Genomic DNA, 20,672 nt, shown 5'->3' on the forward strand with positions numbered 1-20,672 from the left:
TCAGTTATTTAATAAATGAATAAATAAGATCACAACACTCAACAAAGAATAAACCGACTAATTATGATGAGGGAGTCTACATGATGAGAAATTTACTATACAGAACTCCCAGTTCTGGCAGCAACAATGGCTCAACAAGTCTAGACATAGAGTCGAGCTGAATTTGGATGACAGATACGAGTATTTTTCGGAAAGAACGATATTTCAATCTTACTGAAGATGTTAGTTCAAATACTTGTCAGTCAGCGGTTGGAGTGAATTATTGCATCCATCTTAAGGTCTGAAGACAGCCGCTGTCGTCCGAAATCATCAGTTCCTTACTGGAACTGTGTGCGTTTGTCCCTGAAAATAGACTGTTTTCAAAACAAAGGTACGGGAACGTCACGCCACGCAGCTCGAAAATTATGTCGGAGTTCACCGCTGTAGTGTGTGGCAAGTAATGCGGCGCCAGTCTGAGAAACTCACGACCAGTGGATGGTGATCTGGAGAACGTGTTGGCCACAGCAGCGGTCTGACATCCACTTTCTCGAGGTGGATCAGAACAGCACGGCAAATATGTGGTCTTGCGTTATCTTGTTGAAAGATAACGTCACGGAGACCTCGAAAGTAGGGAACAACCATCGGCCAAAAGACGTCATAAATACAACGGTTTCTGTCTAATTTATTGGCTGTCATAAGAGATGACCTCGTTGTGTACCCAATGCCCTGGGTCCGTATCACGATGACGAATGCAATCTGGCAACGTCTGTTCCCCTCAGAGACCTTACACACGGATACGTAGATCGTGACGCTGTACGCCGAACTGATACGCAACTCAAATGACGTCGTGGCGTCACCCCTATGTTCAGTGTTATCGTTGGGACCATCGCTGTCAGAGCTCCTCTCTCCACTGCACAGTCAAGGAAAACCGTAACAGTGGTTGTCGTCCTGATAAGAGTTTATGGTGCTTCAACCGTCGTCGCATTGTCAGTGTATACACATGCCATATTGCAAACAAGCCCATTTTCAGACTCAAGATGCGCGGCTTAACTGAACTATCCAGCGCTGCCTTGTACGGTGTTGATAATGCCCCCTCACCCCCCTCCCCAACCTTTCGAATGACTGTTCTGAGATCCACACTAACGTCAGCCGCAATATTGTGGGACTGTAACCCGTATTATATAGTACTGTATTGTATTAAACCGGGGACCTAGAAACGACGGAGAGGCTTCGTCCCGCTGTAGCCCTCTGTAGCTCACAACCCCACAACATGCCACAATAGTCCATCCACCCCACCGCCGCCCCACACCCAACCCAGCGTTATTGCGCGGTTCAGCCCCCAGTGAACCCCGCCCCCCCCCCCCCCCCCCCCTCCCCGGGGGAACGTCTCATACCAGACGAGTGTAACCCAAAATGTTTGCGTGGTAGAGTAATTATGGTGTACGCGTATACATGGAAACGGTGTTTGCGCATCAACCACCGAACAGTGTAGCTAAGGCGGGATAAGGGGAACAAGCCCGCATTCGCCGAGGTAGATGGAAAACCACCTTAAAAACCATCCACAGGCTGGCCGGCACACCAGACCTCGACACTAATCCGCCAGGTGGATTCGTGCCGGGGACCGGCACGCCTTCTCGCTCGGGAAGCAGCGCGTTAGACCGCGCGGCCAGCCGAGCAAGTGTAGCCCATAGTTTCGATAGACAACATTCTCGTCCACACCGGATACCAACATGTGCCAGCAGACGTTTCCCCTTCTTACATAGCGCATAACATGATCTTCTCGCAAACAATCAACATTCAAATGCGATTTCGCTATTACAAACCCGGTGCATAGTCTTTCCTTGTGTGCAGGTTGTGTACGACGTTACTATTACCTATTATGTGCAGTTGTACTGAAACGCTAATCAATTGTATATTCAAGCATGACAGTTCGCCTTTTGTTGCATGTAGCAATTTTATAACAATAGCTAGCTGTGCATATACGTAAAATATTGTATCATAAGTGACAATTCTGCACTGAATCGTACAAGCACACCGTCATTTCACCATCGGACAGATTCCCGTCGGACGACATACACTCTGTGATCAAAAGTATCCGGACACCCCTAAAAACATACGTCTTTCATATTAGGTGCATTGTGCTGCCACCTACTGCCAGTTACTTCATATCAGCGACCTCTCTAGCCTTTAAGACATCGTCAGAGAGCAGAATGGGGCGCCCCGCAGAACTCACGGACTTCGAACGTAGTCAGGTGATTGGGTGTCGCTTGTGTCATACTTCTGTACAAGAGATTTCCACACTCCCTAAACACCCCTAGGTCCACTGTTTCCGATGTGATAGTGAAATGGAAAGGTGAAGGGACACGTACAGCACAAAAGCGAACAGGCCGACCTCATCTGTTGATTGACAGAGACCGCCGACGGTTGAAGAGGGTCGTAAGTGCATTAGGCATACGTCTATTCAGACCATCACACGGGAATTCCAAACTGCATCAGGATCCACTGCAAGTACTATGACAGTTAGGCGGGAGGTGAGCAAACTTGAATTTCATGGTCGAGCGGCTGCTCATAATCCACACATCACGCTGATAAAAGCCAAACGACGCCTCGCTTGGTGTAAGGATCGTGAACACTGGACATTTGAACAGTGGTAAAACGTTGTGTGGAGTGACGAATCACGGTACGAAATGTGGCTATCCGATAGCAGGGTGTGGGTTTGGCGACTGCCCAGTGAACATCACCTGCCACCGTGTGTAGTGCCAACAGTAAAATTCGGAGGCGGTAATGTTATGGTGTGGTCGTGTTTTTCATGGATGGGGCTTGCACCCTTTGTTCTTTTGCGTGGCACTATCACAGCACAGGCCTACTTTGATGTGTTAAGTACCTTCTTGCTTCCCACTGTTTAAGAGCAATTCAGGGATGGCGACTGCATCTTTCAACACGATCGAGCATCTGTCCACAATGCACGGCCTGTGGAGAGTGGTTATACAACAATAACGTCCCCGTAATGGACTGGCCTGCGTAGAGTCCTGACCTGAATCCTACAGAACACCTTTGGGATGTTTTGGAACGCCGACTTCGTGCCAGGCTTCACCGACCGACATCGATACCTCCCCTCAGTGCAGCACTCCGTGTAGAGTGGGCTGCCATTCCGCAAGAAACCTTCCAGCGTCTGACTGAACATATGTCTGCCAGAGTGGAAGCTGTCTTTGAAGCCAACACCATACTGAATTTTAGCATTACCGATGATGAGCGTCACGACCTTGTAAGTCATTTTCAGCCAGGTGTTTGGATATTTTTGATCACATAGTGTAGTAATATGCATCCTAGGCGTAGAGAAACAGCTGAAAGATTTAAAAGCAAATACATCACCACGTCCGGATGGAATTCCAGTTTGGTTTTACAAAGAGTACTCTACGGGAATGGTTCATTAATTAGCATGCATTCATCATGAATCTCTCGTCCAATACGAAGTACCAAGCGACTGTAAAAAGGCGCAAGTCACTCCAGTTCATAAGAAGGGCAAAACAGCGGATCCGCAAAATTACAGACTAATATCCCTAACTTAAGATTGCTGCAGACTCCTTGAACATATTCTCAATTCGAATATAACATACTTTTTCGGAAATTTGTGGTAAAGTCTTGTGGGACCAAACCGCTGAGATCATCGGTCCCTAAGCTTACATACTACTTAATCTAACTTAAACTAACTTACGTTAAGGACAACTCACACACCCATGCCCGAGGCAGGACTCGAACCTCCGACGGGGAGAGCCGCGTGGACCGTGATAAGGCGGCTGAGACCGCTCGGCTAGCCCGTGCGGCCTAATATACAGTCTTGAGACTGACAAGCTAAGGTCCACGAATCAGCATGGTTTTAGAAAGCATCGCTCGTTCGCAACTCAAAAAATGGTTCAAATGGCTCTGAGTACTATGGGACTTAACTTCTAAGGTCATCAGTCCCCTAGAACTTAGAACTACTTAAACCTAACTAACCGAAGGACATCACACACATCCATGCCCGAGGCAGGATTCGAACCTGCGACCGCAGCGGTCGCGCGGTTCCAGACTGTAGCGCCTAGAACCGTTCGGCCACTCCGGCCGGCGTTCGCAACTCAGCTAGCCCTTTTTTCACATGGTATACTGCGAACTTTGGGTGAAGGACAACCGGCAGGTGCCATATTTCTAGATTTCCTGCAGGCGTTTGACACGGTGCCCCATTGCAGACTGTTAAAATAGGTACTAGCATATGGAATAAGTTCACAGATATGTGAGTGGTTCGAAGACTTCTTAAGTAATAGAACCCAGTATGCTGTCCTCGACGGCGAATGCCCATCAGAGACGAGAGTATCGTCAGGAGTGCCCCAGGAAAGTATGATAGGACCGCTGTTGTTCTCTCTATGCGTAAACGACATGCGGGACAGGGTGGGCAGCAATTGGGGGCTGTTTTCTGATGATGCTGTGGTATATGGTAAGGTGTCAAAGTTGAGGGACTGTAGGAAAATACAAGACTACTTAGACAGAATATCTAGTTAGTGTGATGAATGGCAGCTATCTCTAAATGTGGAAAAAATGTAAGTAATGTGGATGAGTAGGAAGAACAAACCTGTAACGTTAAGATACAGTATTACTAGTGTACTGCTTGACACAGCCAAGTCGTTTAAAAGATCAGAGCATAGCGTTGCAAAGCGATATGAAATGGAACGAGCATGCGAGAACTGTGGTATGGAAGGGGAATGGTCGACTTCGGTTTATTGGGAGAATTTTAGGAAAGAGTGGTTCACCTATAAAGAAGACAGCATATAGGACGCAGGTGCGAGCTATTCTAGAGTACTGCTCTACTGTTTAGGATCCGTACCAGGTCGGATTAGTTAGTTAGTAAGTTACTTTCATGTTCCATGGATCATTTTGCGCGATAAATCGTCATGATGTGGACCACGGCATTTTACATTCATATTGCAAATTAATTTGTGCATCTATTTGTACTCTAAACATCACCATATAATGATTTTTCCCCCAAATGAAAACAAAATATACAGATTGAGTTAGCAATTCCTACCCACGTCCTTTTACACATTACAAACATAGAAATTCTTCCACGGAATGGAAGGAGTTGTCAAGGAGAAATTTTCTAGAATTCTGGAAACATCCCCCAGGCTGTGGCTAAGCCATGTCTCCGCAATATCCTTTCTTTCAGGAGTGCTAGTTCTGCAAGGTTCGCAGGAGAGCTTCTGTAAAGTTTGGAAGGTGGGAGACGAGATACTGGCAGAAGTAAAGCTGTGAGTACCGGGCGTGAGTCGTGCTTCGGTAGCTCAGTTGGAAGCCGGCACGGTAGCTCAGCGTGTTCGGTCAGAGGGTTAACAGCCCTCTGTAATAAAAAAACTGAGCTAATCGATCCACAACGAACTTAAACGGATGTCTTACGACGTCCGCCCCGAACAGATGCAACGAACAAAAGTGAACAAAATGAGATTTAAAAAAAAAAAAAAAGTTGGTAGAGCACTTGCCCGCGAAAGGCAAAGGTCCCGAGTTCGAGTCTCGGTCGGGCACACAGTTTTAATCTGCCAGGAAGTTTCGAGAAATTTTCTATTTATTTTCAAATTTTACCTTGCTGTCAGACATTTTATATCCCTGGGTAAGTAGTCAAAACTTTTGGTTGCAGCGTTGTGCGCCCCTTTCTGTGCTAAAGACAACCTTAATGTTGAGTAATGAATGTCACTTTTTCTTCTAGCATTGTAATTTTGTACCTCATTGTTCCTTTTGAACTGTAGTGGTTCATTTACAACAAACTTGATCAGGGAATAAATACATTGTGAAGCAGTAATCAGAATGCCCAACTCCTTAAACAGATGTCTACAAGATTATCACGTGTGAGGACCACATGTTATTCTTACAGCACGTTTTTGGGGAATGAAGACCTTTCTTAAAGATGAGTTACACCAGAAAATTACTCAATAAGACATTTCTGTATGTAAATAAGCAAAATATGTCAATTTACTGATTTCTCTCTCCCCAAAATTGGCTATGATTCTAAGTGAAAATGTGGAAGTTGTTTTATTAGTACCAAAATGTGTTTTTCCAATTTAAATTCTCATCAGTATGGATACCTAAGAATTTTGATGTTTCCACCCTATGTATTATTTGATCATCATTTGTTACACTATTACTAGTGCAGTACCCCTAGAGGTGCACAACTGAATATGATGTGTCTTTGTGAAATTCAGGATGAGACCATTCGCAGAAAACCAGTCAATGAGTCTTTTGAGAACTTTGTTCACCATTTCTTCCCTTTCTGCATGTATACTGAGAGTGATTGCAATTCTGGTGACAGCTGCAAAAAGAACCAATTCTGCTTGTTGTATATTAGACGATAGATCATTTACACATATGAGAAACAGTAGTAGACCTAAGATTGAGCCTTGGGAAACCCCAAACGTAATTTCTCCCCAGTCAAAATTATGTCCAATCTGTTGGTTGAATTACTACTAAGTACAACTTTCTGCATTCTTTTGGTTAGATATGACATGATCCATTGGTTGGCAATCCCATAAAACTTCAATTTGTCTAGGAGTATACTATGATTCACACAATCAAATGCCTTGGATAGGTCACAGAAAATACCTAACGGTGCTATTTTGTTATATAATGCTTCTAATATCTGGTGTGTGAACATGTAAATGGCATCGTCAGTAGAGCAACCCTTCTGAAACCCAAACTGTGATTTGCTGAGTGTATTATTGTTGCCAAGATGAGATACTCGTATTGTTCTAGAATACATCACCTTCTTAAAAATTTTGGAAAATGATGTCAGTGAAACAGGTCGGTAGTTACTGACGTCTCTCTTATCACCTTTCTTAAAGAGGGGTTTAACAAGTTGTATATTTTATCTCTCTGGAAAAATGCCTTGAATTAGTGATGCATTACATATTTCGGACAATACCGGACTTATTATATGGGAACAAATCTTTTGTACTCTATTGGAAACACCATCAAAACCAGAAGAACTTATATTCTTGAGAGAATGTATGATCCTCTTAATTTCTGAAGTAGAAGTTGGTGATACATTCATATGATGTAATTTTATGAGAGTTACTTCTTCAACATATTGCTGTGATCGTTCTCTTGAACAGTTAGTCCCCATGCTTTCTACTATGTTTAAGGAATGATTACTAAATACATTTGCTATCTGTGACTTGTCATTTATAGCCCTTCCATTCAATTCAATAGTAATGTTATCTTCTTCTATTGTTGGTTGTCCTGTCTCTTGCTTCACTATATTCCCTAGTTCCTTAACTCTGTTGTCAGTTGTACTGATTTCTGGCATTATGTGCATGTTTCATGATTTTTTTAACAACCTTTCTTCGTAATTTTGAAATTTTGAGTAGTTTTTGTAGTGCACAACTACTGCAGGGTCTCTACTTGTTCTTGCCATTGAAGGAAGACACTGAATCAATATAGAAGCGAGCTGCTGTATTTGTTACTGGTAGGTTCGAACAACACGTAAGTGTTACAGAGATGTTTCGGGAACTTAATAGGGAATCCCTGGAGGGAAGGCTACGTTCTTTTCGATGAACACTATTGAAAAAATTTAGAGAACCGGCATTTGAAGCTGACTGCCGAACGATTCTACTGTCGCCAACATACATAACGGGCGTAAGGACCACGAAAATGCGAGAAATTAGGGTTCATGGAGAAGCGTACAGACCGTCGTTTATCCTTCGCTCTATTTGCGAGTGAAGCAGGAAAGGAAATGACTAATAGTTGTACAGGGTACCCTCCCCATGCACTGTACGGTGGCTTGCGTAGGGTCTATGTAGATGTAGATGTAGATATAGAACTCTGGTCATAACCACGATTACTGGTGTTCATTTACAAGCCCGATTCATTTCCTTATGTATTCTTCGTGTTCGGGTTTGTTAAACTGACACAGCTTGATTCATTATCAACAAGTAGGAAGGATGTCAGCTGCACTACCCGACGACAATGTTAATGCACTTAGCCCCTTGTGGCCGTTACCGGAAGCAAGCGGTGACGTTACAGTAAACAAGTATAGATGTGGCAAAGGTAAACGCATTGCACTATGAATCCCTTCAGGACAGTTGTGCATACACTACCAAGCGGTTCAGGGTGTTGCCTTGAAATATCACAAAATAAATTCACGATAAGCGCCCTCACTCCGAGGTACAAAAATACTGCGGTCGACTAATATTATCGTTGTTGTTGTTGTTGTTGCCTTCAACCCAAAAGCCGTTTTGATGCAGTTCTGCAAGCTAGCTTATCCTGTGTGAGCCTCTCCATCTCCACATAACTACTGAAATCTAGATCCACTTCAATCTGTTTGCTGTAGTCAGGCCATGGTCTCCCCTTACAATTTTTATCCTTTACACGTCCCTTAAATAAGTAATTAATAATTCCTTCATGCTTTAGTCTGTGTCCTTTCAGTCGATACATTCTTTTACTGAAATTGTGTCATAAAGCTCTTTCCTCCCCGCGAGTACTTCTCCATGAGTTATCCTATTTACCCATCCAATCATTCCAAAACATTCTGTACTCTTCATGTTCAGTGTTTATCACCCACGTTTCACTTCCACTCCAGAGAACTACAGGGTGATTCAAAAAGAATACCACAACTTTAGGAATTTAAAACTCTGCAACGACAAAAGGCAGAGCTAAGCACTATCTGTCGGCGAATTAAGGGAGCTATAAAGTTTCATTTAGTTGTACATTTGTCCGCTTGAGGCGCTGTTGACTAGGCGTCAGCGTCAGTTGATGCTAAGATGGCGACCGCTCAACAGAAAGCATTTTGTGTTATTGAGTACGGCAGAAGTGAATCGACGACAGTTGTTCAGCGTGCATTTCGAACGAAGTATGGTGTTAAACCTCCTGATAGGTGGTGTATTAAACGTTGGTACAAACAGTTTACAGAGAATGGGTGTTTGTGCAAAGGGAAAAGTTCTGGACGGCCGAGAACGAGTGATGAAAATGTAGCACGCATCCAGCAAGCATTTGTTCGCAGCCCAGGAAAATCGACTCGCAGAGCTAGCAGAGAGCTGCAAATTCCACAATCAACTGTATGGAGAGTCCTACGAAAAAGGTTAGTTATGAAACCTGAACGTCAACTACCCGAGGCGATGGATCGGCCGCCAGGCAGCCCGTAACAGAGCACTTCATCACTGGCCTCCAAGAAGCCCTGATCTTACCCCCTGCGATTTTTTCTTATGGGGGTATGTTAAGGATATGGTGTTTCAGCCATCTCTCCCAGCCACCATTGATGATTTGAAACGAGAAATAACAGCAGCTATCCAAACTGTTACGCCTGATATGCTACAGAGAGTGTGGAACGAGTTGGAGTATCGGGTTGACATTGCTCGAGTGTCTGGAGGGGGCCATATTGAACATCTCTGAACTTGTTTTTGAGTGAAAAAAACCTTTTTAAATACTCTTTGTAATGATGTATAACAGAAGGTTATATTATGTTTCTTTCATTAAATACACATTTTTAAAGTTGTGGTATTCTTTTTGAATCACCCTGTACTTTGTGAAGACTTTCTAACGCTCAGATTTATCTAAATTGGATATTAGTGACCGGGAGTTAGCAGAGATCCTTATTTTTACAAGATAGGCTTATTTCTTGACTGTCGATAGCTGTTTATTCCCAAATGACCGGTTTCGCGCAGTGTCGTTCATCCTCAGATAATATGTCGTAGTTACAGAGTAATCTGCCCCAATAGAACTAGAACAGTATATGACACTTATAATATTATTGGTCTTCCGTCGTATGAAAGCTGTGAGTATCCTTGCAAAGGCATTCACCTATCTGTATATTAAATGATCAACTTATGAGATGAGACAAATTCTTTGAAAGACATTTGTTTTATATGATTTACGTAACTGTAAAGATGTGCCTCTAGCGCGGACGCTAATACATCGATTGCTCAGTCAAAGAAACATTGTAACAGAAGCTGAACTGAACGTTCCGCTTCAATCCAAATAAAAGATGACAGTAAAAGCCTTTGTAGATTTTCAGATTTTTTCGTACTTCTGTTTGTAATGTGAAAGCGTAAAGAAGGTCGTCTTTAAGCCATAAAAGTGAGCGGTCTTGCCAGCGTGCAGACAAGTTATTAATCAATAAAATTCAAATAATTTATGTTCGATACTGTAAACCAACAAGTTATTGTTATGAAGGTGTTGAACGATGCAAGAATTGTCTCGAAGGAAGGAGTAAAGTAATGACTGGAATTTGTGACAAAAACGTGAACCAAGAAGCTAGCACAGGACAGGCTGAAATCTGATCGCACCATACAGTTAGAAAATTACTTACGTAAGTTATACTGTTTATAAATAAGCCCTAACTGCTTGTGAGAATTATTTGAATGTATTTAGTGTTTATCAGATTTCTCATTCTATTCTTTTCCTTTATTTTTTTACCTCCATGTCACATTATTTTTATAAATGACAAGACAGCCTTTACTACAGCAGAGAATACTGCGGCATCCTGGTCGAAGACAGAAGGCCGCTCCTTCTTTTCTATACAACTCATAGCTGCCCCATTTATTAATGATTTCATTTGCAAATGCAATTTTTTTATTGTTCATTGTTAAAGGTCCTTAGGTAATTATAAAATTCATACTGATTACGTAAAGAAATCCGGTTTTTCTTTTCCAAATAATAGAAGCCTTTGCGTAATCAAAAACTAGCCTCCTCCTGACAACGATCAGGAGCCGACCAGAAGACGGACGTCTTCGACCGCTTTCGTGTTTCCTGTGGCAAAGCTGTGCCACACTGGGAACACGACATTCTAGTATCAAACACAATATATATATATATATATATATATATATATATATATATATATATATATATATATATATATATATATATATATATATATACAGGGTGTTTCAAAAATGACCAGTATATTTGAAACGGCAATAAAAACTAAACGAGCAGCGATAGAAATACACCGTTTGTTGCAATATGCTTGGGACAACAGTACATTTTCAGGCGGACAAACTTTCGAAATTACAGTAGTTACAATTTTCAACAACAGATGGCGCTGCAAGTGATGTGAAAGATATAGAAGACAACGCAGTCTGTGGGTGCGCCATTCTGTACGTCGTCTTTCTGCTGTAAGCGTGTGCTGTTCACAACGTGCAAGTGTGCTGTAGACAGCATGGTTTATTCCTTAGAACAGAGGATTTTTCTGGTGTTGGAATTCCACCGCCTAGAACACAGTGTTGTTGCAACAAGACGAAGTTTTGCAACGGAGGTTTAATGTAACCAAAGGACCGAAAAGCGATACAATAAAGGATCTGTTTGAAAAATTTCAACGGACTGGGAACGTGATGGATGAACGTGCTGGAAAGGTAGGGCGACCGCGTACGGCAACCGCAGAGGGCAACGCGCAGCTAGTGCAGCAGGTGATCCAACAGGCCGGCCGAAGTGGCCGTGCGGTTAAAGGCGCTGCAGTCTGGAACCGCAAGACCGCTACGGTCGCAGGTTCGAATCCTGCCTCGGCCATGGATGTTTGTGATGTCCTTAGGTTAGTTAGGTTTAACTAGTTCTAAGTTCTAGGGGACTAATGACCTCAGCAGTTGAGCCCCATAGTGCTCAGAGCCATTTGAACCATTTTTGATCCAACAGCGGCCTCGGGTTTCCGTTCGCCGTGTTGCAGCTGCGGTCCAAATGACGCCAACGTCCACGTATCGTCTCATGCGCCAGAGTTTACACCTCTATCCATACAAAATTCAAACGCGGCAACCCCTCAGCGCCGCTACCATTGCTGCACGAGAGACATTCGCTAACGATATAGTGCACAGGAGTGATGACGGCGATATGCATGTGGGCAGCATTTGGTTTACTGACGAAGCTTGTTTTTACCTGGACGGCTTCGTCAATAAACAGAACTGGCGCATATGGGGAACCGAAAAGCCCCATGTTGCAGTCCCATCGTCCCTGCATCCTCAAAAAGTACTGGTCTGGGCCGCCATTTCTTCCAAAGGAATCATTGGCCCATTTTTCAGATCCGAAACGATTACTGCATCACGCTATCTGGACATTCTTCGTGAATTTGTGGCGGTACAAACTGCCTTAGACGACACTGCGAACACCTCGTGGTTTATGCAAGATGGTGCCCGGCCACATCGCACGGCCGACGTCTTTAATTTCCTGAATGAATATTTCGATGATCGTGTGATTGCTTTGGGCTATCCGAAACATACAGGAGGCGGCGTGCATTGGCCTCCTTATTCGCCAGACATGAACCCCTGTGACTTCTTTCTGTGGGGACACTTGAAAGACCAGGTGTACCGCCAGAATCCAGAAACAATTGAACAGCTGAAGCAGTACATCTCATCTGCATGTGAAGCCATTCCGCCAGACACGTTGTCAAAGGTTTCGGGTAATTTCATTCAGAGACTACGCCATATTATTGTTACGCATGGTGGATATGTGGAAAATATCGTACTATAGAGTTTCCCAGACCGCAGCGCCATCTGTTGTTGAAAATTGTAACTACTGTAATTTCGAAAGTTTGTCTGCCTGAAAATGTACTGTTGTCCCAAGCATATTGCAACAAACGGTGTATTTCTATCGCTGCTCGTTTAGTTTTTATTGCCGTCTCAAATATACCGGTCATTTTTGAAACACCCTGTATATATATATATATATATATATATATATATATATATATATATATATATATATAAATATAAATCATACTGGACACTGAACTGATAGTCCCATTACAAGTTACTCTGTAACTACCACTTATGATCTAAAGGTGGGCGACATTGCGCGAAGCCAGTCATTTGGAAACAAACAGCGATCTAAATCTACATCGATACTCTGCAAATCACATTTAAGTGCCTGGTAGATGGGTTATCGAACAACCTTCACAATTCTCTATTATTCAACAAAAGCCAGCTGACCGCAGCAGTGGGAACGACTGTCGTAGGAGCCAGCGAGGTAAGGAACCGAAATAAATAGCCACTAAATAGCGGATTTGACTGGTCCGTACGCTTACATAAGCGTGGTTCACAAGACCCATACAAACTAGAACTACAAATATAAGAATAATGCATTACTATACAAACGTGAGGAATCGGCAAAAATGCAAAAAAGCCAACATGACAAAGTTCATCAGATTAAAAAGAGATAAGATAAAACAACAACTACAACAGTGGGTACTGACGATGTAGAAAAAGATATTTACAAATTGAGCAATAAGAAAACGAGAGATGAGGAATGGTAGGAGAATGATGTAAACTGTTGGGATTGATACCCATGTATAGCCTCGTTGTTACAGAGTAAAAACATGTTAGTATAAGAAACTTAGTTAGGCTTAAAATGATAGACGCAATAGGAATAACAATGTGCGTACGTAAGACAGCACTTCGCGTCCACACAGTACCAAGCGTAATAAAAGTTCAAATACATCGAATGATAATTTCGTTAGAAGTAGATTTAACAGCTTTTTGTCTTTTCCCTCCAAATTATTTGGTCTCCTTTAAAGCATATGTACATTCGTGCAGCTTCAGTGTTCAAAGAAAATTTCATTAGTAGCACACATAACAGATCCCGATGAGAATTCTTGACATCATGTGAATATTTGAATCCCACCCATTATCACCGTGATGCGCAACGCCTCTCCTCCAACGTCTGCTACAGGAGTTCGTTGAATAACACTGTGAAGCTATCGCGCTTACTACACTCCTGGAAATTGAAATAAGAACACCGTGAATTCATTGTCCCAGGAAGGGGAAACTTTATTGACACATTCCTGGGGTCAGATACATCACATGATCACACTGACAGAACCACAGGCACATAGCCACAGGCAACAGAGCATGCACAATGTCGGCACTAGTACAGTGTATATCCACCTTTCGCAGCAATGCAGGCTGCTATTCTCCCATGGAGACGATCGTAGAGATGCTGGATGTAGTCCTGTGGAACGGCTTGCCATGCCATTTCCACCTGGCGCCTCAGTTGGACCAGCGTTCGTGCTGGACGTGCAGACCGCGTGAGACGACGCTTCATCCAGTCCCAAACATGCTCAATGGGGGACAGATCCGGAGATCTTGCTGGCCAGGGTAGTTGACTTACACCTTCTAGAGCACGTTGGGTGGCACGGGATACATGCGGACGTGCATTGTCCTGTTGGAACAGCAAGTTCCCTTGCCGGTCTAGGAATGGTAGAACGATGGGTTCGATGACGGTTTGGATGTACCGTGCACTATTCAGTGTCCCCTCGACGATCACCAGTGGTGTACGGCTAGTGTAGGAGATCGCTTCCCACACCATGATGCCGGGTGTTGGCCCTGTGTGCCTCGGCCGTCTGCAGTCCTGATTGTGGCGCTCACCTGCACGGCGCCAAACACGCATACGACCATCATTGGCACCAAGGCAGAAGCGACTCTCATCGCTGAAGACGACACGTCTCCATTCGTCCCTCCATTCACGCCTGTCGCGACACCACTGGAGGCGGGCTGCACGATGTTGGGGCGTGAGCGGAAGACGGCCTAACGGTGTGCGGGACCGTAGCCCAGCTTCATGGAGACGGTTGCGAATGGTCCTCGCCGATACCCCAGGAGTAACAGTGTCCCTAATTTGCTGGGAAGTGGCGGTGCGGTCCCCTACGGCACTGCGTAGGATCCTACGGTCTTGGCGTGCATCCGTGCGTCGCTGCGGTCCGGTCCCAGGTCGACGGGCACGTGCACCTTTCGCCGACCACTGGCGACAACATCGATGTACTGTGGAGACCTCACGCCCCACGTGTTGAGCAATTCGGCGGTACGTCCACCCGGCCTCCCGCATGCCCACTATACGCCCTCGCTCAAAGTCCGTCAACTGCACATACGGTTCACGTCCACGCTGTCGCGGCATGCTACCAGTGTTAAAGACTGCGATGGAGCTCCGTATGCCACGGCAAACTGGCTGACACTGACGGCGGCGGTGCACAAATGCTGCGCAGCTAGCGCCATTCGACGGCCAACACCGCGGTTCCTGGTGTGTCCGCTGTGCCGTGCGTGTGATCATTGCTTGTACAGTCCTCTCGCAGTGTCCGGAGCAAGTATGGTGGGTCTGACACACCGGTGTCAATGTGTTCTTTTTTCCATTTCCAGGAGTGTATATGTTCTCGTGACGGAGCGTGCCGCTCTTTGTTGGATCTTCACTATGTCTTCCTTTAAGCTCCAGAATGATGAGTAATAAACGATAACCGGTCGAACAAACATTTTACGAGAGTGAGTCAAATGAAAACCTTAAATATTTTTTAAAATATTATTTATTGTGCAGAAGTGGTACAAAGCTGTATCACTTTTCAACATAATCTCCCCCACGCCCAATCAAGTCCTCCAGTCCTTACAAAGTGCATAAATTCCTTTAGAAAAGAATTCTTTTGGAAGTCCGCGCAACCACTCATGCACCGCATGGCGTACCCCTTCATCAGAACGGAACTTCTTTCCTCCCATTGCGTCTTTGAGTGGCCCAAACATATGGAAATCACTTGGGGCAAAGTCTGATGAGTATGGTGGATGAGGAAGACACTCAAAATGCACGTTTGTGATTGTTGCAACTGTTGTATGGGTAGTGTGGGGCCTTGCATTGTCATGTTGCAAAAGGGCACCTGCTGACATCAATCCACGTCGCTTAGATTTGATTGCAGGGCGCAGAAGATTTTTTAGGAGATCTGTGTATGATGCACTGGTGACAGTGGTCCCTCTAGGCATGTAATGCTCCAAAATGACGCCTTTTTCGTCCCAAAAGAGAGTCGGCATAACCTTCCCTGCTGATGGTTCTGTTCGAAACTTCTTTGCTTTTGGTGATGAGGAATGGCGCCATTCCTTGCTCGCTCTCTTCTTTTCCGGTTGGTGGAAATGAATCCAGATTTCGTCCCCAGTAACGATTCTTGCAAGGGAGCCATCACCTTCTCGTTCAAAGCGCCGAAGAAATTCTTCACAAGCATCGACACGTCGTTCTCTCATTTCAGGAGTCAGCTGCCGTGGCACCCATCTTGCAGACACTTTGTGAAACTGGAGCACATCATGCACAGTGTGGTGTGCTGACCCATGACTAATCTGTAAACATGCTGCAATGTCATTCAGTGTCACTCTGCGGTTTTCCTTCATTATGGCTTCAACTGCTGCAATGTTCTGTGGAGTCACAACTCGTTGTGCCTTACCTGGACGAGGAGAATCTTCCACACCATTTCGAACTTCCTACTCCAATCGTAGACTTGCTGCTGTGACAAACATGCATCACCGTACTGAACCTTCATTCGCGATGAATTTCAATAGGTTTCACACCTTCACTACGCAAAAACCGAATAACAGAACGCTCTTCTTCCCTGGTGCAAGTTGCAAGTGGGGCGGCCATCTTTATACTGATACTGCGACGGTGTGTGTGCATCTGCACTATGCTGCCACCTACAGGCCATTCTGCACGCTATTCGTAGCACGCTTACCAACATACAGGTTAACGGCGCGAAATTTCGATTTGTTATTACAAATTTAAGGTTTTCATTTGACTCACCCTCGTATAAGCCACGGGCATTTTCCTCGTGTATGAATTACACGACATTAAAGAGTCCCCAACGATTCTCTCAGCCTGGTACCTACTTCTCTACAATTAGTTGTATGAGGTCATTCCTCTTGAGATGGCTGCAGACGGTTACTCCAAGGCATTCCACGATTGTTACTATTTCCAGCAATTGTTGGCCAGTAGTGTAACTGATCAGTAATGGATCTCTGCTCCTATTTATCCTCAAAATGTTATATTTATTTACGTTCAAAGTCGACTGTCTGTCGTGCACCAGTATTCGATTCTCCGCAGGTCTTCCGCATTTCGTTGCACTCTTCTTGCGTAGCAACCCTCCCACAGACAACAGCACCGCCTGCGAACAGTCCCGTGCATAAAGAACGCACTCTGGCCATTCACACTGGTACATTTAGCACAGCTGCTTTTCAGACATTTCTCGTTTGTGATAAAATGTGTGAGGAACATTTGCTGAGATGTCCACTGCGACCACTACCCTTACTGTTTCAGTTTCTTTCGACATTTCTGCCAATACGGCTGGTTTCACACAGTACAAACCATCGTTTCGAATACATGACAGATAGAAAACAACATATGTTAAGTTCAGAGAATGTTGGAAATGTGAGGGGCACCTCTATGTCCAACCCAGAGTCTTGAAGACTGTTTTCAAGATAATCGCGCATCTTGGCGGCAACGTAATGTCCACTATCCTGCTGGAAGTAAAGTTTTACGACAATGTTGTTGTTGTTGTGGTCTTCAGTCCTGAGACTGGTTTGATGCAGCTCTCCATGCTACTCTATCCTGTGCAAGCTTCTTCATCTCCCAGTACCTACTGCAACCTACATCCTTCTGAATCTGCTTAGTGTATTCATCTCTTGGTCTTCCCCTACGATTTTTACCCTCCACGCTGCCCTCCAATACTAAATTGGTGATCCCTTGATGCCTCAGAACATGTCCTACCAACCGATCCCTTCTGCTAGTCAAGTTGTGCCACAAACTCCTCTTCTCCCCAATCCTATTCAGTACCTCCTCATTAGTTATGTGATCTACCCATCTAATCTTCAGCATTCTTCTGTAGCACCACATTTCGAAAGCTTCTATTCTCTTCTTGTCCAAACTATTTACCGTCCATGTTTCACTTCCGTACATGGCTACACTCCATACAAATACTTTCAGAAATCACTTCCTGACACTTAAATCTATACTCGATGTTAACAAATTTCTCTTCTTCAGAAACGCTTTCCTTGCCATTGCCAGTCTACATTTTATATGCTCTCTACTTCGACCATCATCGGTTATTTTGCTCCCCAAATAGCAAAACTCCTTTACTACTTTAAGTGTCTCATTTCCTAATCTAATACCCTCAACATCACCCGACTTAATTCGACTACATTCCATTATCCTCGTTTAATAGAGTGCACGAAAGGTGGATAAGGCAAGCGTGTAGTTTCATTACATGTAAATGGGATTTGTTCAATTAAACTCGTAAATGTAAATACGGACAAGATATTACAGTTGCTAAGAAAAACGTTTAAATACAAGTTTAATAAATTAAAATCTCACATTTTACAAAGCTTTTATTTTTTGTACATATTCGTGGAGATCAACTGCCACTGCCAGTTCGTTTTTCATAGCAGAATTTCTCAACACAGTGGCGTTAGATATATTGGTTGGAACTGATTGGCAAATCGCTCGTGGGTGGCGATCCAATCGCCCGTGTAGAGACCGTTAGAGCTTTCTGCTTCTATTCGAAAGACAATCGCTGCTCCATTTTGTTTGCTGGTTACCAGTCGCTACTAAGATATGTATTTCAATGTGACTTCTACAGCTGTGTTGTAGATATCTCGTGTTAGAGTTGTATACACACATATTCTGGCATTCTCTTCATGTGACGCGTTGTAACATATTCCGACCCCAGCACCACAAAATAAATTCAATAAATTTGTATGGGATGTAATGACACAAAATAACTTCAGTTCCCTCACTGACACAAACTTAATGCGATAATATTAACTAGACCACAGGATCGAGCCGGGCAAGAGGCCGCGAACTTCATGTTAACTCATGTTAATTGTGACTCCATCTTTCTGTCGGACGTTATAACGTTATTTCAATCCTCTACCGTTACTTGAATACTGATCACGAGGTAGACGTTTGATAAATTTTCTTTACGACCAAAGCCGTTTCGTACGACTGGTGCGTGGTACTGCAGAAACACTATCTTCGACTGATTATTGCTAATTGGCAACAAATGAGAAGACAACTTTTTCAAGCCGTTATTCAGCATCAGACACGATTCCCCATTAAACTGCACTCTATAAGTTTTGCAGAACTAATTTTCACGTCAGAAAAGCCACTTTCCTAATTTTGCTCTCACAGGTACCTTTCCTAATTAGTTTTTCTTGAGATATAATTTTATTTTGAGCGCAGTGTTAACCAGCTCAACTTCACAGTTGCTACAACTTTCGTACGGTCATTGTGGTTGCTAATATGGGAACTGCTTTAACAACTGGTGTGGTTACTCATTATTACCTCTCATTGCTGGCACTGGCTGCAGATACATATCAGTTTGATAAACAAAAAACAGAAAATTTAACAAATAAAAACCCATGGTGTTTACAAACAGCAGTTAGCAGGTCGTGATTAAAAGTCAGCTCGCTAGCTAATCACTGCCTCAGTACCGACAACATTACCAGTTCAAGAAACGGATAAAATTTTCTAAGACAAATGTAAGATAACAACTAATAAAACCATCTATGAAAGTCAATGATGTCTGATGACTATTACTTGTCTCAGTACCGCCAATATTATAAACCCAAGAGGTAGATCAAATTTAATAAGCGGGATCTCAGGTCAAAATTAATAAAGACCTGTTAAGACGTAATCTCAGGGAAAAATTAATAAAACCTGTATGAAATCCAGGTATCTCTGACGAAATTTCCTACGACTTTCTGTCAGCGAAGATAATAAATCAATCACTTGTATAGTTTCCAGGTTACAGTAAAAGCTATAAAATAGACGGAGTAGCTCAAAACCAGAAGGAAGCTGTAAATGTTTGCGCATGAACTCTGCAATTTATGATAAACATTTCTAAAAAAGCAGGTGCCAACAATGACCTGGCAGCACTTCGAGGTAAGCATACAATATCACACAATAAATAAAAGAAGAATGGGAAGTTAGGAATAGTATCTGCGGGAATATCGTCCTTACATGCCTACATCTGTTGCTAGCCGTGTGCAATGTTTTTTTATGTTGTTTTATGAGCAGTATATTTTAAAGGCTGTGAAGAATATAAATTACTGTGTTTTAAATAGTAAATGGGAGAATCATTACGTCTGGTGTCAACAAGCAGACTCGAATAATGTGCAGCTACATAGAGACGTTACATGAAAGATAAAAGGTAAGCATCGAAATGGATGAGCTTTGATGCTGATTCTTCAGTCACTCAGCATTAAGACCTGCGGTGTCAGAGACTTACGCTAAAAGTCAGAGATTGTCATAGCACTTTCGTCATTATAACGAGATGCATAGAGCTTATAGCAGGACATCGTACCGTCGCTGGGTGTGCTGTGAGACATGCTGGATGTCGTGCTGCGACTTTACATCATCTGACACAACCGACTAAGACTGTTGGGCAACTGAAACAAACAATATGCTTGATAAGCCACGATTATACACCTGAGCCTTCTTCAGAAGATCTACACTCGGCATCAGCTTCTGGAGAGTATGTAAGTCCAGCCGTGTATTTAACTTCTTCTTTACTTTTTCACCATTGACATAATGACTAATCTAAGTACAAATGTTATTTCAGCGAGCACGATAATCAAATCAATATTCGTTAAAATTTTGTTTAGTTAGTGTTACAACCAAGGACGCGTTTTTATAGAATTAAGATAAAGGGCTCGCAGTGAAGAAACCTGAATACGGTCACAATAGGTGTATTATTAAACTGTCTCAGAAACATGCTAAATGAGACCTATCTCCTCACGGAGTTTTCGAGGATGTATAGTTCAACAGACAATCGAGATGGCATTAACAGTAAGGACTAAAGGAAGATTAAGTAGGAAAATGCAAAACAAATTGCAATATGCGGTCAGTATACAACATAATTTCACGTCACTATTCTATGTAAGAGCTATTTCCTTCCAGACCCTTTC

This window comes from Schistocerca nitens, chromosome 5 (genome assembly GCF_023898315.1).
Source record: "Schistocerca nitens isolate TAMUIC-IGC-003100 chromosome 5, iqSchNite1.1, whole genome shotgun sequence".
Taxonomy (NCBI): domain Eukaryota; kingdom Metazoa; phylum Arthropoda; class Insecta; order Orthoptera; family Acrididae; genus Schistocerca; species Schistocerca nitens.